The sequence below is a fragment of the Tyto alba genome, unplaced genomic scaffold (genome assembly GCF_018691265.1).
Source record: "Tyto alba isolate M040663 unplaced genomic scaffold, T.alba_DEE_v4.0 Super-Scaffold_14, whole genome shotgun sequence".
NCBI lineage: Eukaryota > Metazoa > Chordata > Aves > Strigiformes > Tytonidae > Tyto > Tyto alba.
In genome coordinates, this window is record NW_024881276.1 from 24,433,926 (window position 1) to 24,459,818 (window position 25,893).

Sequence of the window (25,893 nt, forward strand, 5' to 3'; positions counted from 1 at the left end):
TATAATTACAAAACCTTAATTGCATATTAAATTTAGATTAGATAATAATTTGCAAGTTCTGCAAGTTTGCCTCATTGCTCAAACAGAGAGGCTTTGTGGGTATATGCATATTTACAGAAACTTGGGAGAGCCTTAATAAACCTTGTCCTAACCATGAATATTACTGATGCCAAATATTTGCCCAAGTGCAAGCATTTGAGCTCAAGTTCTTTCAACCTGCTTGCTACCAAGAGAAAAAAACAAACCACCATAACCTATGTTGTTCTACATGGCATACGATTAGCCTAGTTTTGAAAACCAAAGGCTGGTAGACACACATTACTGCTGTTTTCACCTTTCACGGAAAGTGGAAAAATCAACAGTTAGGGGCAAAAAGTAAGAGCTTTCCAATTACGGTCTCCTGAACCAAAAAGAATTGCACTTGAGTAAGCCTCGCTGCGTAAGATCTAAGCTAAACTGTAAACTAATGTGCATGTTCTAATGCACCAGCTTCCCCATTAAAAGGTTCTAGTAACCCAAGAGCGTAACGGGGGGTTGTGTCCCCCCTGCTCGGTGCTGACTGCGCATCCTGGGGGTTACGCAGGGCTCTGTGCGTGTCCTTCCTTGCAGCACAACCCCAGAAGTCAGCCTCCCAAGCACTACCTCCCTGATGCAGCCACGCACAGAGACAGGAGCCGTGGACTCAGGGCAAGAGGGAGCTGTGTTCCCAGCAGCCTGTTGGCACGGCAAGGTGCAGCAGGGACAAGCCTCCCTGGCTCTTACGTGGAAGGGGGAGAAGACAAGAAACACTGCTATTTAAAAGAAAAGATAAAACCAGGGGGAAACATCAGCCCACAGCAAGACATTTTACGCTGAAATGCACGAGCCAGAACACTCATACTCTCTATATTTTAAGAAACCAATAGGAACAATTATCCTGTTTTGCAAATTCCTTGTGCCTCCAGACAGACTGTTAAATGTGACTCAGTCAGAAATGGCTGTCAAACGCTTTCTGCCAGTCTTGCTCCTTCTCTTAAGAGCTTACTAATCTCCCCCCTGCCCTTTCTGTTTGTTTGGGGGCAGCTATTCTCTCCCCTTCACCACTTTAGGTAAAACTCCTTCAGGGGAGAAGCAGGATGCTAAGCTAGCTGTCCCGTTCCCTACTCCTTCCCTCATGTTACACTCCTCTTTGTTACACATGCCAACAACTCCCCAAGCCTGTGCAAGATTCCTGCTGCGTGCCACAGTGGATTTATGCCATTGTGCAGAGCATTACAGGCATCACCTGTCCATCTGGTATTCTGAACCCCAAACTCTGAAAAACGCTGTCAGGTTTCCAGCTTGCACAGGTTTTGAGAGCAAAAGCTGCCTGGGAGTAGCTCTTGGACAACTCAGCACACTTCAGCAGGTCTAAGAGATCCACTCCAGTTCTCTAAAGGAGAGCCAAATATTTTCTGTCCTGCTAACTGCTCTCTGCAATTTCACTCTGAGTGCAACAGCAGGGTGTCCTGCCCAATTTCCAGTGTGACAGATGACAGGCAATACTGGGATACCTGCCAAACAGTACTGGGATGCTCTCCCTTTACTTTTCCCAGCCAGGTTCATTCATCAGTGACATCTAAGAAGGGACTTCAGTGGCACCTTCAGTAAATATTGTGCATCTCTTTACCCCTACACACAAAGAAATGGCTACCTGTGAGAGCTAACAGCTAGATGGAGCTTACTGCATAGCCTGGCAGGAGCTCACACATCATTTAACCACTGCACTTGGAATGAACAAAACTGCCACCAAGCACAAGACATTTAAGCAGTTTTAACAAGCCAACAAACCTGTGATGACCACAGTGTCTGTATGCTTCTGACTTGCTCCAAAGTTACACTGCAGGCATAGGAAATCTCTTCCGCAGTGACGGCACACAGCTTTAGGATGCTGCAGACGTAGAGCACGTCCCCACAGGCACCTATCGATCGCCCACTTGCTTGTGCTGCTCACGCTCTCCGCCGCTGCCAGGTGAACTTGTCTACGCTGTCACTTACCAGTTTGTGTGTAGTGCCACCGTGATGTGGCTTTAAGGCTTCTGGGCCTCAGCTGGCCAAAGCAGGGGGTGGACAAAGTGGGGCAACAGCCTACAACTGTCCATAGGGGTCTGCTCTAATACCCCCACTGCCACCTCTTCCCTAAGCCCCAGGAGGAGCTGAGTTACCTCCTCTCCCACAGGAAGTAAAGGATATAAAACACTTCTCCACTACTCAGCAGTGGGATTAAGTGGCTGAAAACACATGCCCACTCCTGCAGCCAGGGCTGGGAAATCTGTTTTACCCATGGCCGAGGACCCCAGACCTCTGGGCAGGGGAGAAGGAAGCAACATGCTTCTCCCTAGGAGGAGGGAAATGGAGAGAATAATTTGTTTTAGCCAGGGTTACGGCTCATGCTTGGGATGCTCTGGGGATCTTGTAGATTTGGTGGGTTAGCACCATACTGACAACCTCAAACAATGCTCCTCAGCTACCAGCAGGTCTCAGTATGGTAAGGCAAAATTCCACATAGACATGGATTTGAAAATTGCTTTTCTATTTTAGACATATATATAAAAAAATACAAATTATATATAATATATAATCACATAAATATATAAAAATAACTTATATAATTGTTATATATATATATAAAATTATAACATGCACAGGACATACCAGCCATTTCCAGGATAGCAGTCATAGGCCTGACAGAATTTCATTTTAACCCATTAGTTATTCTAGTATTCAGAAAGAAATGGTGTGTAGAAAATTGGCATTATAATCAGAGAAAGAATGGGAAGTGGAAGGCAGGAGACTACACGATTTACAAGTGATGTCAAAAGGCTGGGCTGGCCATAATCAATGTTTTTAAGTCAGCTCTTTATTTGTTCTTCCCACTGCAGTTTACATACCTATGCAACTGCTACACAGTATCTGTAATCCACAGACCTGTAATAAAATTTGCATTTTGACAGAAGCATGAATCTTCCTTTTTTTAAGGCAATGTGGCAAGAAAATCAAATCCCTTCCCTCTCTATAAAGTAATTGATGCCAGCTGAATTTTTCCTTTTGAGGTAAGGCATAGATTATCCAACACAGAGTAATAAGAAAGTTAAAATGAACATTTTATATATGCTCTTTTCAAAAAGGACCGATAAAAAGTAGTAATTCTTCCCAGTTCTTAACTGGCTCTGAACAGATTCTCACCTTGCATTTAACTTCACAAATGGTAAAGAAATTCTATCTGTGATAGATCTTTGGTTTCTCCTACTTCTGTTCTCTCTGCAGGTTACGGTTCTTGCTTCACAAAACACCTTGAATACTGGGGGGCAGTGTTGCACAGTCCAGCCAGGGGGGCTGACACAGCCCCTCGCTGAGAGCAGGGGCCAAAGGGCAGTAACCTGCCTCAGCCCTACAAATCCCCCCTCCACTTTATATGGAGGTGGGCAAAACCAACAATACAAGTACATATTGTGAGACAGAAATACAACCCAGGTTTTCAGTTTGATTAAAAAAAAAAAAACAAACCCAAAACCAAACCCACATTAAAAAAACCCGAAACACACGCCAGTTGCTTAAAATGATGAAAGAGGACAGAGACTAAAACTTACTATATAATCTATTATAAACATGCAATTATCCACAGAAATAGCTGAAGCTGTGAGTTGCCTCAGTGAGTTCTCAATATAGCTGAAAAAAAGGCATTTTTGTTATTTTGAAAAGCTCAGGACTTTTGCCCCACTTGACTGGAGGTCAAGTCAAGATTTAACCACCAGGAAATCACATTCTGCATCGAGCAGCTCTATTATTTTCAGCCTTTTCCATGGAGCAAATGCTGATACTGACATTTTCCCCTCAAATGTAAGCATTTTCAATTCCTCCCGCGAAGAAAGACTTTTTGCCTTAATTATTTCTGGTTTTGATAGAGCTAGCAGGTGTAGCGAGACTACCTTCTTCATTTCAACTAGTTCATTCAAAGTTGAAAACCCAACTGGGAGTTGAAAAAGTAAAGAGCCTCTTGCAATCTCTGAATAAGAAACAGGTGGTAGAAAATGTGGTCTCTGAATATGAAAGAGGACCACACTTTCTGTGGTACTTATGCCTTGTTTTTTCCCTTCTAGTAGACTTATGTTCTTAAACATTCTGGCTGTGGCTACTCTTTTTAGTGAGAGGAATACTGTCCAGAGTGGATTTTCAGAGTAATTTGGTATCTCTCCAAAGACTTTCATTCTTTCTGAAATTAAGCCAGATAGTATGGCTACACAGGTGAATATGCATTTTTATGAATACAAAAATCTGAAGCTACTACAATTATGATTGCTACCATAAAACAGGATTTGGTCAGATTTATGTCTAGATGCTGATAGCACTTTTTAAGCATTAAATGAACACTACGGGGAAAACACTAACAAATATTTAAAAAGGGACCCACTTCAGATCATTTGTCATCACCTTGACTCCTGCTTTCTAACTGGAGACTAACATCTGCTTCGTATCTGGTAATTAAGTATCTCATTAGATCCCAAATTCTGAAATTTAATCAGGTTAAAAAAGATCCCTTTGTCTTAAAAAAACCCCAACCAAACAGACAAAAACAAACAAACAAACAAACAAAAGTCCTCCCACCAGGTTAAAATGTAACTGTTTCAGTGAGAAACTTTAGTATTTCTATATTTCGATGTAGGGATTTAAAATTTGACAGGAGATTTGCTGGAGTACCCTTTCCTGAATCACCTGCTCCAATCTGTACCACTCCTAAGTTGCTAAAAATTTCAGAGTGCCTCCACCATCACTGAAGAGAGGGTTCACTGACAGCAAGTGACCAAAGCACTGGTCAGCTAGTAGCTAGCTGAAGTGACAAATAAAGTAATCAGTGACACTGACTTCTTTAAAGTATTGGGATTTTTTTTCTAGATAGCCCAAGTATATTTCATAATACCAGTAATTCTGTGCTCTTCAGAGAACAGCAAAGGGTCTAAAGAACTGCAAGTTAAATATTGTATAAAAAGTTATAATTTGGAAATCGTCACCTGTTTCCAGATCAGTGATATGGAAACATATATCACCATTGAGTGGTCTCCTCAATGATAAAAGTGCACAGCTCCCTTAGACATTTTCCAAAATGAGCCATGTAACTGCAAAACAGAAAACCTGACACATGGTCAACGGTAAATCCAGTCCAAGAACTGCACAGGGAGAGCACAAACTTCCCTCAAAACTGCAGCTTCCCGGCATCCTTATGGAGCCAAGGGCAGGGAGGAGGCCAAAACTCGATTCGCAAGTGCTCAGGTAGCTAAGAGGAAGGGGAAGACATGAGCAGCCTTGAAATACAGGTAGCCGAAGAGCTGAGAGACTAAGGTAGAGTACAGAAGCGAAGCAGCACAGCGGAGCAGACATCAGCACCACGCCATGCTTCCCTCTGCAACCTGTACATTTGAATTCACAGCGTGAACAAGTCTTCCATCCATCACTCTCCACGTCCAAGCCAGTATATTTAGCATGTTATTTCCCCCCGCTCACTACATGCAACTACAACAGGAGTCATTTCTACGTCAAAAGAAATCCTCATCACTGTAACTTTTCCCTCTACTTGCTGAATCCACAAAGTAAAATGACATCAGTGTTCTGACATCAATTTAATAGCTAGCTACTACCATGCCACAGAGACACAGTTAGTCACCACTACAACACGCTGATTTAGCCAGGCAGAAGCTTAGTAATTGCCAGAAAAAACTCTGAACTGGGCTATTTGTTTCCTAACTTGCTGGGTGCAGGAAGGAAGGAAGCAAGGCGCATCCCCACGCACACACTAGTGCGGCTCTCTCCAGCTCTGCCCCGTGCATCAGCTTCCTTCCACCGGATCCACTCCCGGTGGAGGAGCAAAGCAATCACCGGTCAATCCAAACATTTCTCAGACACTTCAAGAGGATAGTAAACCTAAAATATCCCTGACTTATCTTGCCTCCTTCTTCACGTAAATACCTATTTTCAGAAGTGTAGCTTCTATTATTGATCTCTTGAGAACAACAAAGGTTTTGTTTTTAATTCTCCCCTTGTCATGGCAATACGTGTACCAAGTAGAAGGATGGTCTATTTAGTAAAGTGCATTTGATGCTATTTCTGAACACAAGATACAAAATAGTATCCTAATGGTTTGTGAGTTTTGTTTTTACAGTAATTTCTCAAGAACTCAAGTTCCCATCAATTTTCTGTTATTACAAGCCACTTCCTCACTTGTGTTTTCTGCTAAAAAATATTTTGAACAAGGTCTATTATATTTTAATAGACAGTATTTTTTTTTCTGACATTTCATTTCGTACTTTCTAGTTAGTTCTCTCTGCAAAGCTTCTCCCTCTCCTCCGTGTTAATGCATTCTTGATATCTATACTCTGACGGCATTTTTGTCATCTTACCTACTCCCATATACACAGCCAATTAGTCTCCTCAATCCTTGCCTGGATGACAGTTCTTGCAAGCACTTTATGATCTTTGCTACACATCTCAAAATTGTGTTTTCAGCTTCTGGTTTTATTTATAAATGGGACTGTGCTAAAGAGAACAGAGTACATATATGACAGTGATGTGGGGAAAATCATCTCTGAACAATTACTGATGGATGTACTAATTCGAACTATAGAACAAGCTGGAGGAGAGCAACCCCAGATGCTGACAGCACTTATTTCCCTGGCAGTCTCCTAAGGGAGGATGAGAGATCCGCTCTTCATGTAGACAAGGTCAAACTCTGGACACCTACATATGCTTTGATTGTCTCCTTTCCAGGCAAAAAGGCCACCAACAAAGAAAACCCACAGGCTGCTTCCAGGTTTACTTCAGTTTCAAGGCCACCAAACTTCAGATGTTTGCTTTGCACTGTGAACCGGCCTCTCCCAAGAAGCAGCCTCTGGAAGAGGTGACCAATCGCTTACCTTTGGACACAGACTATTAAGAAGGCATCTCAGTTCCTGAAATTTTGGATATTTATGAAGTCATCTGGGGACGTCATGTCAGGAAGCCCAGCCACTGACACAGCTGCTCTCGCCCGTTCACCACCTGTCTGGATGCACGCACTACCCAAACACAGCCAGTGCAAAGGGAGACAATACTGGATCCACCCCGCAGCCATCACATTGGGCACGCACAGGGCAGCCATCACAGGTGTACTCTCTGTATTAGGGGCCCAAATCCTGCCGGGGCACACACGACCCCAGTGACATCTCACAAGGGTCTAACTCAAAGAGCCCAAACACAAACGGTGGGAAGATCAAACACTTCTCACCAACAACAGCCCTTAACATTCCCAGATTGTCTTCCAAAAGGAACTAACGGCAAAGCCTGCTCCTCACCAAGGCTTCCTTTCTCTCTTACCATATATTAAAAGATGACACCTATTTGTACTACTGCTAGCTGTATTAGCAACATACAAACAGTGGTTCAGCATTGGAACAAGCTGTCTAGGGAGGCTGAGGAAACTCCATTCCTGGACATTGTCAAAACTCAACTGTGCAAAGCCCTGAGCAACCCAGTCCACTTGTGAAATAAGCCCTGATGAAAGCAGCCTTAAACTCAAACAGCACATTCCAGAGGTCCCACCCAACTATATTCTTCTATTTTTATTTTTATTTTTTAACTAATGAATGCTTGTAAAATTACAATCCTACAATTACATTTTTTCTGTGGAAAAAAGGATTATGAGACCTCATGTTTGACCATGGGAAACCATTCTGAGACGTCTTTCCTCCTTGAAATGTCATCAAATGAGCTCTAGAGGAAGGCAGGCAATGCACTTTGAGCAATAATAATTAAGCCCAAACTGCCTGAGTTTTCACTCCACTTCCCAGGTGTTTTTTGCAGCCTGCAGTGAGCTTTATGTTACCATGGCTACTCTTACAAGTGTTTCACCCCTCCTTTAAAACTAATCACATCACAGCTGCAGTTTAGACATGCCCTATCAGGTAACTCAGCCACAGATTCATTTTTTCCTCTACCAGCTCTGCAAATCTAATATTTGATTTAAAGCAAGTTCATCTTTCTTAAGACAGATGTAAGTTTAAGTATTACTTTGAGCATTTGTTTCACTACTCTTAATCTCCTTAGTATCATGAAAACAATGGGTCTCTCTCACTGTATCTTCCAAATTTCAGAGTGTTAAGTCACATCTCTTTCATATCACAGTCTGACATCATTTGTTTGCAAAGAGCATCCAAATCAGCCACTGGGGACCAAGTGCCTGAGGAACTGCACTGTTGCACATCCCCAATGAAAGCGGAACAGTGCCTGTCCCTCCAGACTAGATGTCTGTGACAGAGCAACCACTGCAAGGGGCATGATCAGCAAAGTCCCTTAGGTCAACTTGGTTTGTGTTCAAGAGTAAAAAAAACAGTCTGTGCAATGTTGACAGCTGCTCTTCCAGTCTTTCCTCCAGCCTTCAGTATCTCATGTTTTTCCTAAGCTCCAAGTCCGACCAGTATATAGAAATCTGTTTAGTTCATGCATGGTTGCATAGAGGAGCTTGAGTAGACAGCTACTCATCATCAGAAAGACACCTGCTGAAGAAAGGAGTTTAGCAAGTAGTTCCAAAAGCCTGGTTCCCTACAAACTTGTAGTTTAGCATTGACACTTTTACAATCTCACATTCATTTAGCGACCCAGATATCAAAGAACACACAACTTTATGCCATTACATTTCCCTGAGGTAGGGACTCTTACTAGTCCCTTTCTCCTCTTTGTGGCTACCTCCATGAAACTTGCAGTATTCCATTATTTTGGCGATACCCCTGCTGATACCTGCCAGCCAAGAGTGGCTAGAAACCCTTCAATGGGTTCAAAACATATCGCTGATAGGGACACAGAGAAATGTATTTTATAAAATATTTTATGTATTATTTAAAACATTTCATAAATAAATTTTATTTCCATAGTGAAGCAGGCTGAAAATCTGCCAAGCTCAACCTCTTCAGGTCATCAAATTTAAATATACAGCAATGCTATGTTAACCTGGATAAACTCATGGTTTACGCACATGGGCATAAAATTCTTTGTGTAACGTGTTCTTAGATATTCAAGATTCCCATGTTTGCAGATCCATAAGCAGCAGCCACAGCACAGAAACAACCCCCCAAAATTCATACTGAGAACACTGCTCAAAGCTTTAACTTCTCTGCAATCTCCAGATTTATTTGAATACTCTACGCTCTTAAAATTGCATGGTTTGGTGCTATAGGCGTGTTATAAAGACACTGGCTGTTTTAATCCTTAGGCTCTTAACTTACAGACAACCACCCAGTCAATGTAGGACACCTATTTTCTCAACGCTTCAGTTTAAGCTGTCAAAATAAAGCAGCAGAGCATACAGTGGCTTTTACACAAACATGGTGATATTTCAAGCACAGCAGACCGCAGATTATGGGCACATTATCCACAGATAATAGATGTTATATAGAAATATATCGTGTCACGCTTTGTGTTTTGAGTGATAATCTGTACAGATGCACCCAGAAAACGCCTCTACCAGGCTCAGGCCCGTTCTCCCTCAGCCTCCCTTGATGGTGGCACGCAGACAGTTGCAGTCCACAGGCCTGACAGAGAAAGTGCCAGCCAAGACAATGCTCCTCTCCCCTGCCATTCTGAAAAAAACATCAGTGAAATGGCCTAGCATTTAGATATGTGAATAATACAGTAAGTATAGATAAAATATATATTTTTAAAAACTCTGTCCCAAGAGCCCCCCACCTGTGAGAGGGCCCTCTCTCTGCTTCAGCCAGCACGCACAGCAGGGCCCGCCAGTGGAGGGGCGCCCTTCATCCGCTCTGCTGCTCCCCTCAGGGCTGGGGAACTGGTACAGGAGCATTAACGGACAGCCTGGCTACTCAATTTTGCCTGTTTATCTCCTCTGGAAGTCAATTTTTCTTTAAAAAAATATTTTAATTGGCAGTCACCATGCAGTCTTTTGCTGCGCTACTCTGAAGAACACCACAAACCAAACACTAACTTGACCAGAGCAGGGATTAAAGCCCGTGTTTGACCAGTTCAGCCTTTACACTGTGGCATTTCCCAGAGCGCTGACCCATAACCAGAGCCAGAAGCCCTGGGCTCCAAAACAACACAGAAATGACCTGCCCCCACTGTGTGCAAATCACCTCTCCAGCACATACAAGTTAGGAACCTCCAGGTTATTCCGCATAAAATAAAGACAATATGTTCACTCCAAAAATATATGATGGGAAATACTAATAAAACCCAAGTGAAGATGAAGATAGACATCATTAGAGATCATGTGCTGAACTATTGCTTCAAACACCTGAAACCCACAGAGCAAAGCACAATTACAGTCAATAAGGAAATAAAATAAATGGGCAGTGAAATTCCATAGCTCATTAAAACTGCTTGAATATACATGCAAGTCTAGCACAGGCCTCCCCTCTCTCAATTTGTCTCAAAAAATGCTAAACTACTGCAGTACAAAATACAACATTAGCCAAGCCAAAATCTTGTGATCTGGATTATTTTGCTCTTAACTCAAAGTGTATTAATGAAATCAAAACATTCATGGCAAGTTTAAGTGTCTTGACACATCACTCAAACTACAGTGCAGAGCTCAGAACATGGGCAGATCACTGCGTTAAATTACCTTAAGTTCTAACAAGAAGTACACCAATTAATCAAACTACATATATATGTTAGTATTTTGGACTCCTTTAGTGGCCAGAAGCTGCAATTTAGAGGACAGATTTGGCAACAAGGGAAAAAGAAAGGAGGCGGCATTTGTTTCAAACATTTTGTAGCTTGGAGTGTGTCAATTAAAAAACACAAAAAAATTAGAGAAGATGATTCTTAAGAGTTTATCCTATATATTAAGTGATGACAAGCACACACAGAATGATAACTCTGTTATTTATGTACAAAGCGATTTGTTGATTGGTGAAAAAGGACAACTCTTTTAGGGTCTCATGTTGCATAGAGACTTTAAACAAACTCTTTGAGGCAGTAATGACTGAGCAAAGAAGAAAATGTGATGTCTCATGCTCTTCTAATTTCTGTGGACTTCAGTTTTGCACTACAGGTTACACACTGGACTGCTGCAGTGTATCTTGTGAGGCGTTCATACCCGACATCAGAACAAGCCTATGTGTGGAGGCATAGATGGGTACATGTATGTGAGCCCTCTGAACTACTGTCTATACAGCTGCCCGTAACTTCAGGAGACTGTTAATGGGGTGAACCCTTGCATATCTTTCATTGCTGCCTGAGCACCAGCCTTCAAATACCCGAGCAATACTTTTTTTCTTTTTTTTTTTTATATTTTGGTGGGGTTTTTTTGGGTGGGGAGGAGGAAGAAAGGGGCATAATGTATTTACTAGGTTGTTTCTGAGGTTGATGGTGTTCTTGCATCAGACACACAGCAAGGGAGCCAGCCCCAGGCTTGCAGGGTGCCACATAAATCCCAGAGGAACAAAGACTCTTCACTTCCTTAGAGTACAAACTAAATTTAGCCCAAAAGGTGACCAAAATACGTCCTGTCTAGCAAGCTAATAAGGGTGCTCCAATCCAGGAAAAGCAAAATATCACAGATGGAATTACAGAAAAACCAGGTTAATCTCTCAATCTGCAAAATTGATTCCCTGCTGAACTGGTGACCTCTGATCATAATCACCCCAGCTCTGTCTGAGGATATTCTAAGGGAATTGTAGAAGCCAAACTAACACATTTAAGAAGAAAAAAAAATAATCCGTCTTTCTAATTATTTCCTACAGAACAGACTTATGTTACAAAATTAATAAACTATTTATCAAAGTCTGCTTTCTTCAAGCATCAACAAATTAAAGAGTTAAAAAAACCCAACAAAGTCAAAAAAGCACTGAGGTACTTGTGTCAGAGAGGTTTGAATGAGCTTTCTTTTCACAAACAAATAGATGATATCACTAATTTTCTCCTGAACCTTGAGGTTGTTGAAGAAGATCTGACTTAATACTAGTTAATTCCTGCTGTGTGCAGAATTGTATTCTCTCTCAGAAACCAGAACTAACCTGGATTCAAGTCAAGAATTTTAAGAGTAAACAAAATAGGGGAAAAAAAAAAAAAAAGAATTACAAGAGATATACATACTACTCCTGTGTATAACACACACAGAGATATTTATATTTCTATCAATACAAAAGCATAACTGATATCTGATGCATATACTACATCCCAATATTGAGTCAAGACATGCAGAATTAATTAAAAACTACACTGTGTTCATGTATATATCTACCACATGTACTTTCTTTGGTAAAAAAAAAAAAAACAACCAACCAAACACTTAGCAGGACAGCTGTTAACATCCTTAAGCTCTACATTTCCTGTTTTTTAACATTCAAACTGTAAAGTCAGTTACATATGTCCCATTTTCTTGACTATTTTGAGGACTAAAGAGGTTAGTAATCACACACATTTTAATTTGAGCTGTCACACTGTATAGCTGAAAGCTTACATATCTGCAGAGATTCACTTTACAGATTAAACGTAAATAAACTCATTAATATTAGAAGTGTGTGCGTACACACACAGAGGATTGTAGGCTTGTAAATAGCACAGGCATAACTGCCTGGAGGAAGTACTTGGCAAAAACAAGGCCAAGATCACTTCACAGACTTTCATTTACTTGTCTCTTCACCACCTTATAAAAGAAACAAACAAAAGAACCCACACATTATGCTGGAGACTTGTCTTCAGCAACATCGCACCCCTTGGAAAGTTTTCTAATCAATCATAGCCATATTAATTACAACTCCAGCAGGCTTTTTCTTTTACAGTTGAAGGGACATGTAATTTTTCCACTGAAACTAGTCAACTAATTGCACTCAGGTTTCTAAAAGTTGCTATTTGCTTCAGTCACAGCTTTAAGAGGTTCAAAGATTTCTTTTGGCTGAAACTCTTGATATATGTAGAGATGCATAGAAATGAAGCCAGCCCAGGAATCTAGTGCAGCCCTGCACTGCTCTTACCTTTCCCAAACCCACACAGGCCCATTGCTGTGGGCTCCTCCAGCACAGCCAAAACCCCAGGTATGCCAGAGTTCCCAGCCCTGCTGCTCCATGCCACCACCCTCCTGGGCTCCAGCTCACCCCAAGGGGAAGCAACTTGCTGAGCTCCTGGTGGGAGGAAAAACTATGGTGGTCCTTAATCTGCACCTGCCTGAAACATTTATTTTGAAGTGCTGAAGACAGGGGTGTCCTGCAAACACCCCAATGCATTGTGAGCCTCTCACAGCCTAATTTCTAAGTTGTGTGCCAAGAGAGACAGCTATGCAAATGCTATGCAAGACCACAAAAGAAGTTTAAAAAGGCTCTCACAACAAACTGTAAAGACACAATGGCCATCTTACCCAATGTGTGCTACAGCCACTATCTCTCATCTGAATATAAACATACAAAAACTCAAACAATGGCACAACTGAGTCTCATGACAAATAAAGAGGGCACCAGCACAAATAAAGGAAGGTATCTACCCCAGCGATAAGTACATCTGCCATTGAGAGCACTTCAAAAGGACCATCACTCTCCAGCCCACCACAAGAAAGCATATTAAAGGACGAGCCACTGTCACAGTGCAAAAATCCAACTTACCAATACAAATAGTAGGCTAAAGCCACAGCGATGAATGTAGTGCAGATTCCAGCTAGCAAGCATACACCTGACTGGCTTACCAACATCTTCCCAATTTGTTACTGATTAATAAAACCAAAAAAAGAAGGAGGAGAAATGGAACTGCAAAAATGGACGATGTGAGTCTTGGCTAGGAAAGCAAATCAGTCTTGACATGGAGGAGGGATTATGATGACAAAAGCACATCGAGGTAAATCTGGAAGCTTTGCAGCTACTAAAACTGCCTGCTCAGCAGCAGGAGACAAAAAGAGCTGGGTGTCCTCTCTGTTATGTGGCTTTGTAAAACACCAAACTAATAAAAGCCCCTCTTACATCAATGAGGGTATAATTGGGGTGTAAATGGACTAATATTTAAAATAGGTAATACTTCTCAATAAATATTACTGTCAGGTGGTGTTGCTGACAAACCAAGCTTTTGCTCTAATCCAATAATCTTCTTACAGCAAATTACCAGGCTACAATCAACTGGATACACTCACATGGTGAGGTACATATGTTCATCACTGCTGCTTGACACCTTTTTTTTTTTTAAAAGAACTGACAAAAGGAAAAGATTTTAACGAATTCTAGATTTTAAACATAAAAGGAACCTCCTCCCCCACCAAAGCCTGTCTCTTCTCCACGAAGAGCAAACACAAGACTTGAAAGAACATCATGGCAGAGAAAGGGTTTGGTCTGCATCCGGAGCGCAGTCCTTACAAGGCAGAAGGACCGCTGGCCTTCACAGTGCAATGAAGGGACAGCTTTGAACAGCACAGACTGAAGAAAGGGACTCTGCAGCCAGGGAGCAGGCTCCTGGGTGCTTTGCTTGGAGGGGAACTTGGAACTCCACTGCCCTTATCCTTTCTCTGTGGGTCTCAGAGGAGAGCTCTACCCAACTAAATACGACTATTTTCTCTCCCTTCTCCCTGCTCCAAATTCAGGGCTTTCAGGAGGCCTGAGCCACAGCAGGCACATCCCAACAGCTTTGTTAACAAAAAGGAGATACCAGAGCCTAGAGAGAAGAGAAACAAGGCAGCAGCGGCTACACCCTACCCAGGCAGCAAGAACACGGTGTCGCCAGCGTGATTAAGGCTCAGGGGCCCATCCGGCTGTTCTGCACTATAATCTGCACTATAGTACAGATAAAGAGAGACTTGAGGCCACGTCCACACAGGGACACAGCAGTTAGAGGGAAGAGTGTGATTCCCACTCACCTACCATCACACCAACAGAGCCCTTTGTGCAGATACAGTCCTCACTGGCGTAACTGATCCTCACCTGGTAAGAGTTAGGCCTCTAAAAGAAACAAAATCCAAACAAAATCTAGCTTAAATGCCAAACAAAAATTAAAGTGGTAGTCACAGCCCCCCAACACTCCCATTTCCTGACCAAACTTTAGCAGCAGCACCACAGAAAGCTACAGCATGCTGTTAGCTCCTCTTAATCCCTTGGCTGCCCTGTAAGTGGAGTCACAGCGATTTTAGGAGATTTCAGTAAGTGCAAATAGATGGTACAAAACCACTTAAGATACAATAAAGTTTTTACAATCAAAGAAACAGACAATACTTTGAACTATTTGTCTAAATAGGAGAAAAAGAGGCTGTGAATTTTAAAATCACAGCTAAATAGATTTTATCTGGTATGGAGTTCAGCAGAGCTGACTGGAGAAAGAATATAAGCAGCTGCCTCTGAATTTAAAAGCACACATGAAATAAATGCAACATACTTCAGAAAGTGTGAGAAGCAGGGTACAGTGGAAAACAACTTCTCAGTCAGGACAAAAGCATCACAGCATTCATGAACTAAAGGAAAACTTCGGGTGCTCCCTATGCACCAAGCCAAGAGGCCCTCCTGCCCTCTTATATCCTGCACAAAGTCCAAGTCTATTGTAAAATTTTCCAACCTCACCTATAGCTCAACCACATTTCTCAAGTGACTACACAGATAAAAGTCTTACTACTATCTACATCTTTGTCAATGAACGAGATAGCTTGCAACTGAATTCCTTGCTTGGAAATAATCAGTTTCTGTGGGCTTCAAAGGAATTTTTACTGATTGTGTTCCCCAATCACATTTTGAGACTGCTCACACTATTTCTGTTCTCAATTACAGGAAAAAAAAAAATTATATTAAAATAAATCCCGAAAACCCGAGAGACAAACACACATGTAGTTCAAAGACGACAGAAAGGTTCTAGACATGCAGAGTCTGTAAACCGGCACTTGCAATGTTTTCAGAGGTGAAGCTCAATCACCAGTTTCCAGGACTGTTAATCAATACTTTTCCAGTGCACAACATTCATTACAGAAAATGCATATAATTGAATATGACTGGGCACAGGACAGCCTCAGGGTTTTGTAAATAAAAACCAAAACCAAAGTAGCAATTATCAAGAGGCTTCATTTGAAAAAAAAAAAAAAATTAATTAGGATATTGCAATAATTGCCTATATTTGGAGCAAGGCTTACTTGGTATTTCTATTATAAAAGCAATTCCAAAATTATAGTGCTGGTATTCAAACAGTGATTCTATAATACCAGCCCTTACATAACAAAAAGAAAAGGAGTTATCTAACAGAAGTCCTATTAGTACAAAATGATCTGAGTAATAGGCCTCTTGTATAAAGTAAATCAATGTTACGTAATTACATATTGTTGCCAATCTTGGTCCCTGATGATTAAGAAAAACCTCAGCAGTGTCTACTCATCTCTAAGACTATACAGAATGCTCCTCTTCACTCCAAGTGGTTAACTTTTCAAGGCAAGTGGGAATTCATCCTTTGTATTCAGATAAAAATAAACTACAAAAGAAATTTCAGGAGTGTAAGTGCATCTATGCACCAAGCTGTGAAACCTAGGGACCCATCTCCTAGATTGTGTGAATCTGGAAAATGCTTTATGGCAGTTTCCTTACTTGTTAAAACAGGGATGCAAAATAAAGGATAAACAAATGTCTCATCTGCAATCATCTGTGATAAGTGTTCTAAGAATGATATACTTTGCTTTCTGGATAGAAAATTATGCAAAAAAATCAGCCCTCAAACATAATAAATGGAGAGAGCCAACCAGGAGATATCTGTCAACATGCAAATGTGCTGTGGCTGAACAAGGAGAAGGTTCTGACTGCTACTAAATGAAGTCTCTGCAAACACGGTATGCGTGCCTACAAGCCCTTACCCAAGTTCAAAGCTTTTCTTTGAAGTACTTCATACTAACTGGGAAGAAATTGAAAGCCTGTCTTTCAGGAAGTGCTGAGCTCTTTTAAATTTTAGGTATGAAACACTACCTTCTGCAAAAGGGGAGCAATATGATTTCTTCTGTGATTGCATCCACAGTAACGCATGATCACTGGTACAAGCGAACAGACAGAAGCAGGCAGGCTCTCAGGCCTGTCCAGTAGCAAATCCACCATCCCCCTCCTACCTTCTCCTGAGAGAAGGCTAGGAGGCAGACACCAGACCCTGTATCCTGTGGTGAGATGGCAGGGCAGCCCCTCCCTGCCACCCATGAAGATCTACAGTGGAGTAGACATTGATTTATGGCCTGTGGCTTCCTCCTGGTTGATCAAGGTGCTGTGCCCAAAGAAGGCCGGGGTCTCATGGGAAAAGGTAGCCCCGCTGTTGTAGTTCAGCTCTGGGAGGATTGCAGCATGCGGGGGTGTCCCACGCCAGAGCAGCTCGGGAAGGGCTGCAGCCTGTGGGAGGGATTCCAGTCGGAGAAAGTTGGTGACCCACGATGGAGCAGTGAGGGGTACGCTGCGGCCCGTGGGAGGAACTCATGTCAGAGAAAGTTTGTGGAGGACTGTCTCCTTGAGAGGGGGACCATAATGGAGCAAGGGGAACAAGTTCCAGAAGCTCTCCCCACTGGAGATGGGTTCCAGAAGCTCCCCCCACTGAAGATGGAGAAAGTGGCAGCACTGACTGAACCCCCCATTCCCTGCCCCTGAGCTGCTGGGGGGAGGAGGTAGAGATATCAGGAGCAGAACTGAGCCCGGGAAGAAGGGAGAGGTAGGGGGAAGGTGTTCTCAAGATGTGGCAATGCTCCTCACTGTCCTACTCTGTTATGTGTTGTTAGTGTCTGTAATAAATGTATGCTCTTTTTTTCTTCCCCTAACGAGTCTGCCTTTTGCTCATGCCCATAAAGGGCAATTTTTTTCCCCATCCCAGTCCTATCTCAAACCCCAAGCCTGGCTCTCTGTCCCTTCTTATTGCTGGAAGAGAAGGGAGAGAGAGAGTGGCTGCGTGGTGGTTGGCTGCCAAACAGGCTCAAACCACGACAGCTTTTTTGGCTTTGCTTGCTTACACGTCATGTTTCTTCTTCAGTGTTTGCTACCACAACCTGTACTGCCAGGATGGAAAAAGCTTAAATACATACAATTATTTATTATTTTGATTATTAAGTAAATGAATAACACAGTAAATTGAAGCCCCCAGATGACACCAGAGCTGTCCATACTCTGTAAGAAGCTGCAAAACCAAGGAGAGACAGCAGGAAATTTTTCCCCTACAAGTGCTCTGCTATACTAAAATCCAGAAATTCCCCAGAAGAGCATTTGCATTTCTCCCTGCAAATGTACCTCCAAACTGCTAACTGCTCACAGCTTACCAGCAATGGAGAAAGGCTGCTCTAAAAGATAGCTGAGAGACAGAATATATGCCACTCAATTGTAACCTTACGGTCTCCACTCTTCTTGACGGATCTGTGACAAGCGAAAAAGACCAACCAGCCTACTGTCACCAGGCTGACATGTGTCACACAGACAATGATACCTCCTCTAGACATTTCTTTATAAAAAGTCTAGGCTTCCACCAGCAAATTTTCCAGGGTTCAACCTCGGAGGGAGGTGGGGGCCACATGAAGGGGGAGGGAAGACAAAAGCCACCATTCTGAAGTATCTGGGTTTGGAAGATCTCCATCACAGGGAAGACAGGGAGAGAAGCAAAAATACTAAAACCACAAGTGGTAGAAGTTCTGCTGGGTGACTGACTGTCACTAAGGCAGCTTAAGATAAAATCCCATTGTTTTGCAGTCAGGAAGGAATAATAAGTGATAAAATGTGGCTTTGAAAACCAACAGCTACACAACCCAAACAGGTCCTCAGTTGGTTCACGTGAGCTGAATTGGCAGCCTGAATTGCACTGGGGAGCTTCATCCTGGGGAGCAGGAGGACGTTCAGTGCAATGCTGCTTCATACTGTGCTGTGTGCAGTCTGCTATTCACAGCCCAAAGGGTAAGAAGGCAAAAAAGGTAGAGCTGTATGGCAGGGGCCCACATCACCCCCCTTCTTTGTACAGGATCCAACTTCTAGTCTCTTTCCTGCCACCTCTGCTGCCATCAGCAGTGTGTTCCTACCTGAATACAACAGCTATACTTCTTTTACATTATTTCACTGACAAATATTTCACAAGGCTGTTATCAGTCTGAATTCATAATTATCCTTGCGGTCAGATCTCTTTTTGCATATACACAAAAGCAGGTATCTTTCTAAAAAGACAGGGCAGACTATCAAGGAGACTGATAGCAAAAACAAACACATGGCAGACAAAGGTTTTTGTTCTGCATTTTCAGAGAAGATCACACCAACCCCTTCTGGCCTGAATATCAATATTGGCAGCAGCCACACATTAGTCTTTTCATTGTAAATTGAACACACATACACCCCCAATAAGAAAAAAGCTCAAACCCCCAAACAAACCACCACAAAGAAGAAACCCCTCTTTCCTACACAAATTTGAAGACTACATTTTGAACACAAAGCTGAACTGCATGTGCATGAATGTAAATTTTTGCATATAGTGAAATCTTTATAAATTGCAAACAGAACACTTTACAAACACAGTATCCCACCCATTAAAAAAAAAAAATAACTTGGAAGTAGGAAGTCTGTACATTGTTAAAGTTCAAGTTGTTATCAGCTATTCAGCTGGGAAACTGAATGGCACCTACTCTGCAAACAACCCATCTATTTTAAAATCCATTTGAGAGAAAGACCTGAAAGGAAACATCTACAGCTCTTCCCATTTCTTAAGATCTTCCATCTCCTGGTAGCTTGGCGTCCTATTGCTAAATAGGCCTCTTGTAGCATATATATTCAAACCATGACAAATTCTGCAGAGCAGAGGACCCTTCTGTGGTAACACACACAGTCTTTGAAAGACGATGCCAACAAAGATCAGAAATCCAGGACTGTTGTCGTGATTCAGTTTCACTTGTTCAGCTTCTTGTGAACAGTAGCCTTTTAACACAATGTTTGAGAGGCAGGTGACCTAAATATCCTTTTACTGAAAGCTGCAGGGATCCTTGAAATGACTAGCCCACTAGAATTGCATGCCTGCCTTGCACCAGCAGAATTCAGACAGCTACTTTGCATGAGGGCTCCTCTACAACTGACAGCAAAAGCATGGGCATTTCCACAGATGCTCTCTGCTCTATCATTGTCTCACATAAACTAGCTGACTGGACCTAGGCAAAAGGACATTAAAATAATTCTGACACTGTGAGTACTTTTCCAGCCCTACAGGTGCCATAGTACTGATATTAATCTGACCATGGGAGATTTCTCAGTGACCTAACCTGAGCCAGGTGGGCAGCTGCCTGTGTGGAAATTTCTACATCACTGTACATTCCACTGCATCATTTCCTCTTCTGTAGGAGACGCACAAGATCACTGGAGCAGAGGTTGTTTTCTGTTACCTGGCACAGATATAAAGCACTGAAAGAAATATGAAAAATGTGAAGTGTGAAGTTACAGTATAAAAGTGGGCACCCATTTCTTTTCAAGCTTGCAGTGTTTCAGAATAGTTGGACTGCCAAGTCAAAAATTGCTCCACATCCTTTGAAAAATTAGAAGCTACCTAGTAAACAGGTGTTTACTGTAGCAAAACCTCATATTCAAAATAGCCTGTGTGCCATCCTCGAATTCCGGATGTCACTGCTGCTAGCTTGGCACTGATCTTCAAAAGCTCCTTTGGCAGGCAGAGTAATGGTTTGAGAAGCAGTATTTATGCTCTTATGATTCATTTTTATCTGTCAGAATAACCCTTAGCTCTCCTGCAATTATATGTCAAAAAAAAAAATCAGATATTCAAGGATATTAAAGACTGCCTGCAGTTCAATGCAATGTGTTAATATAGAACACATTTATAGACAATGAGTCTAGCAAGCCAGGCTAGCTTCATTTAAAATAAACAAACAAGCAGACTGGTCTAATTACCAGAACTAATCTAAAAGAATCAATATTTCTCCAATCAAGACATGTAACAAGAATCTTCATGTTATTTACTCAGTGTATAATTGTATCTTGATTCTGCAGTCTGTGCTGTTCCCTTTCAAGCTCATTAAACATTAATTACTTCTTTTGATTCACTCCATTTAAATTCCTTTTACCTTTACTATAATAAACCAGATTTTGGAAATACCTGTAATAATTGAAACTTCACTGCATTAATAAGAAGTATTTTTCTGTAACTAAGTTTGTTACTTCCAGGCAACTGGGAGCTTAGGCCATGCCTGGTTTGACTGACTATTCGTAAGTCCCTACTCCAAGGCACTGCTAAAGGATCACTTTTAACTCATGCTTAAGGTCAGTATGTCCTAAGGTTTGCTTGTATAACTTCTTTTACAGTTACTACTCATCCCAGGTCTGTACTAACAGGATGTATCTTAAGCTAAACGGTTGGGGTTTGTTTTTGTTTTGTCAGTTTGGGGTTGTTTTTTTAAATTTTTGCTTAGAATTTTTTAGCAAATATGTAATTTCAGTAGACATTAGGGAACAGTTAACTTAGTAAAGCTGAGAAATTGGTAGTGATGGGCACAGAGGGACAAACAGTCTTAACACAGCAGCACCTGCAACTGGGCTTTGTTACCAAACATCCCAGAACTCTACTGGCCCACAGTCATAAACAGTGAAGATGTTTTCCGAGGCACACATGACAATAAAAAGTGGCATTGCTATACCTTCAGAACATGAAAAACAACCACACAAGAATATGCTTAGGTTTCTTGCACCCATCTTGCAATAAAACATACGAAGTACAAAGATGATTTCTGGCTGAACAAGGCAAAAGCTCACGAAGCCGGGACAAGGAGTATCTGCCCTGTCAGCCATCCAGAAGGGACCTGTGGGTGAGCAGCCCACGCTCGTGGCTGGCTGCAGCTCACCCGTCCAGCTCTGACATACACCCATTCTGCACCATGGTAGAGCACCAGCAGTCGCCACAACAGCCCAGCAGTGGCAACACCAGCTCACACCGCACTGAGCTTTCGTCTCTGTTTGCTTCCTTACGGTGTGGCAGGAGCAAGGCTTGGTTTTTGTTTCTAGAGCGGTGTCCTTTGTTTGATGGCTGTTTTCAAGCACGATATTTGGTTGTTGATCTCCAACTCCTCGGTCTCAGGCTAAGCCACTCTTGTGCATCACTACTTGTCCCGTTAAACTTGAACGCCACAACCAATGCAGAAAGGGAGGGTCTCTTAAGAGGGAGACACAGGCGCAGCGATTGGGCAGATGAATCCTTGATACAAAACTGGCCTTGCTGCTAAGTCATAATAATATTGTCCCGAAACATACACTGCAACAACATTCGTATTCCCATCTGTACTTTCTGCTGCTTTGGAAAATACTGTCCAGGGGCCCGAATGTGTGGCCTCCACAACATAAAAAAAAAAAAAACATGTGAAAACAACCGCACCCTGGGCAACACTGACATTTTCAAAACAATTATAAAAGAGAGCAAATGCCACTATAGCTTCTTATAAAGCACTTTTAGTTTGGATTTTTTTCTCTCAAGATAAGAGTCCCCACGGAAATCCAGTTTCCAGGTCCTTGGTCCTTGATTTCCACCAGCTAATCCCCCCAGCTAGCAGCAGTCCCTGTGCCCACACAGAGCAGTGACCACCGTGGCAGGGCAGAACAGCGCTGAGTCCTGGGCACAAGCGTAGCCAGTGTCGTCTGACAAGGCTGCTCTTTCCCTAACCCTTATGGGGAGCAAAGTTTAGTGGGGTGCAGTCCGAGTGTTTTCAAAGATCGCGAGGACCTAGTGCTTCACAAAACACAGTCATCATGCTTGCCTCATCCAAATAAGAGTCACAACAAAGGAGAGTTGATCTTCTGGTGCCTGCCTCTTATATGTGAGCTCAGTAATTAGAGGAGACATACTGAAGTGAAGGACATGGAAACAATAGTCGTCCTGTCCCGAAAGAGTGCAGAACGCTTTCCACCTTGCAGAAGAGTGCCTCATACTATAATGTACCTAACACACACAGACCTTCTTGAGTGTTTCTAGACTGCCAAGGAAAACTAGACTGTTCTCATTTTCATAGTGTCCCAACTCAGTGTGTTATCTATTAAAAACAGATATGAGAGAGCATTACTTCTGCATGTTGTGCAGAATTGGCTCTCAGCTTAAAAACCACACTGCACCAGACTAACGGCAGGGATCACATCTCTGGTGGCAGCTTCTCAGAACATCCATCTGGCAGTGAAGAGCCCTCTGTCTTGTGAGCTTTGAAATAGCATGTTACCACTGCCTCCACATTGGTAAATTAAATATGAAAGCAGAGAATGTAACTGGTTTTCCAATGTACTTCACACTTCTCCTTGCTCGAACTATAGAAAACCCTTGAAATTGTAATTGCCATGACTGCTTTTGTGAACTGCTTTTTTGGACCAGCCTCCTGGATCTTTATGTCCACAAGTACTCTGCAAAGATTATTTTTTCTTCTTTGTAGCCTCAAGCTAAATTTATATGAAAATTTAATCTTCCAACAATTGTTACAAATTGTAACACTGGCAAGTCTGAGAAAGAGAAATCCCCTGGTGAAGGCACACAGTAAGGACAATAGCAGCAGATGATACCCAATAGGGCCTTTGCCTGTCCATAAACCCCAAAGGGAAGGGACAGCTGCTATGGCAAGTGCTATTATAATATGGCCTCCCCATAATTCAGTCCCTCACCTCCTTGACTGTGTGCCTGTACGTACCAGTTGTGCTTTGGTTCAGGAAATGGAGATTTGTTCCACAGAAGCAGCATCCACTGGGACACCGAAAAGCTCTCGGTACCATTTCTCTAATCCATATTAGTATCTACTGACCTGCTCAGGATTTATCTGAACAATCAAGAAGGTGAAGGCTGAAGGAATTATTCATGGGATTATCCAACCCATGCAGCTTCCAGCATGGCCGTCCACTTCATTCAGAACATTTAATTTCCAGATTATTCCTCCTCACAGGTTCTAGCGACCCGAGATAAAACACCCAGGCATGCACTGCATGAGGAGCACAGGCATCAGGCTTGGCAGCCTGCAGGGCTAGGTATGAGAAGCCCAAATTCTCTTTTCACCAAACAGAAGCAAAGCTTGAAAATTTAAGAGCTGTGCACAATTCATAAAATCCTGTCCTCCAAGCATATTTTAGCTTCTCAGTAACACTCACATTTGTGGCATTTTTCAGGCCTTATATACAAAGAAGAACAGCAAAAATTGCAGCCCTGTAAACTGAAAAATATGCTACAAAACAGCAAATGCATAAAAACCCCAGGGTTTTGTGTATTTCTGGGGCATTGCTCTTAAACCAATGGCAATGAGCCCGGGCAAAGGCATTTTGCAGAACCGGTTTTGAAAGTATCTGGTCACCATGGCACTGTAAAAAAAGCTGTTTTCATGAATCAAGCTACTAGGTCTCCCTCCACCCACCAAAGCTGCAGATCGCCAGCACTAACCAGATTCAGCTGCAATAACTAATTTTCTAGGGTAAAATTTTGATCCAAGAATATTTGGGGCTTGAAGAGCGTGGTTATTTGTCCACCTAATATGATCTGGGATAAATGGTTTAGCTTCTTCAATAGCAGAAAAATGTACATCTTCAGAAGGGATGTAGCTTGCATGGGGTCAGAATACATGCCCTGAACACAGAGTGTGGCTGATCCAGTATGTACTGCCCTGTGAATCGGAGCCTTCAGAAATACCTCACAGAAATTAAAGTTTTTTGTGAGACTGCTTGTCCTATAATAGACCTTGAAAGGTTATAGAATACTAAAGCAACACTCTGGGTCTTTGCAAAAATCACCAAGACTAAATTACTGTCCTATAAAAAAAGCTACTAATAGCCCATGAAGGGGCAGGGTATCAGAGATCATCATTAAAATGTCAACATCTGACAGTAGCCACTCTGGGGTTTTAAGATCCTGTCCTGGAAAAACCCTGTCCCTATTGCTGTGTCAGTGGGGTCTCATCAGCTTTCCACTTTTGCTGTCACCATTTGTAGGAAAGACTACAAAAAAGAGCAAAAAGAAGGAAGTTTGCTGCTCAAACTTAACATTTCTGTATCTGGTAACTGGACAAAATTTAAGGATGTTTGGATTAAAGACAGCCTAAGATGACCCCAGAGTCAGCATTCAAGAGATTTCTAAGGACTCTATAAAGGAGATCCTCAAAGCACTATAAGGTCCCAGTTCCCCTTCTGTATTTAAGGGGGGAGGCAACAGTTAAATACTTCTAGAGTCCTCTGGAGGTTTATTTGTGGTTAAGTCTTTGCTGCAAAGATTATCAACAGATACAACTTACATGAGAGAGCAGGAGCAAACTACAGCAAACAACACGCTGAAGCTCTGGTTTCATCCCTAAATTAAAATTCTCAGAATGGGAGACTTTTGACGCCTCTCCCAGCAATTCATACAGCTCTATGAAAAGTGTAAGATTTGCACCCCCATTTTTTTCCTAAAAGCTTATTGATACCAACAAAATACAAATACAGAAATATGGGCGAAGATTTCTTTCTTACCACCACCACTGGGGACCACTTCTGGCACCTGGCAATGCTCAGAGGAACAGGAGAATCCCCATCTCCTCCCCCCTAGGGAAGTACCACTGTTTATGTTTCAAGAGATTTGTTTTCTCATTTGCCTATAAGCAAAAAAGACATTCTTCAATGAACAAAGGTTAAAATATTTTGTTTAGAAGCAAAATACAATGCAAACAAGAGGCAGCTGCTAACCCAGGTCACAAAATCTTTAACTCAAACTCTTCTTATTAAAATTACCCATCTTCCTCTTATTTGGGGGGAAAAAAACATACTTAATCCTTCTTCCCATGTACTAGTACTACACTCTGTTCCACAGGTACCAACTACTCTTGCTTTCAGAGGGTCTAACTGGCACATATCTATGAAATTAAAAGCAAGTGTTTTCAACTTATATTTAGTAGTGAAATTGCAGCTTCTATTCAGAGCAGAGAAAGGGCTTGCATACTCAAGAACTAGCCTACTTTTCCTTGGTTTA

General features: G+C 42.1%; 1 protein-coding gene across 5 annotated transcripts in view; it reads right to left on the bottom strand.

Annotated features, from left to right (window-relative positions):
- Nucleotides 1-25,893, bottom strand: part of AGPAT3 (1-acylglycerol-3-phosphate O-acyltransferase 3) — a 97,257-nt gene that overhangs the window by 29,931 nt on the left and 41,433 nt on the right. Inside the window, exon 1 of one of the 5 annotated variants that reach the window (XM_032994452.2) lies at nucleotides 25,398-25,476. The exons of 2 other annotated variants lie outside the window; for them this stretch is intronic. The gene's annotated coding sequence lies outside the window, so the exon portion shown is untranslated. Of the gene's footprint in view, nucleotides 1-12,980; nucleotides 13,092-13,601; nucleotides 13,812-25,397; nucleotides 25,477-25,893 lie in introns of those variants that run through there. 2 more of the 5 variants (XM_032994449.2, XM_032994450.2) reach the window with 2 other exon arrangements.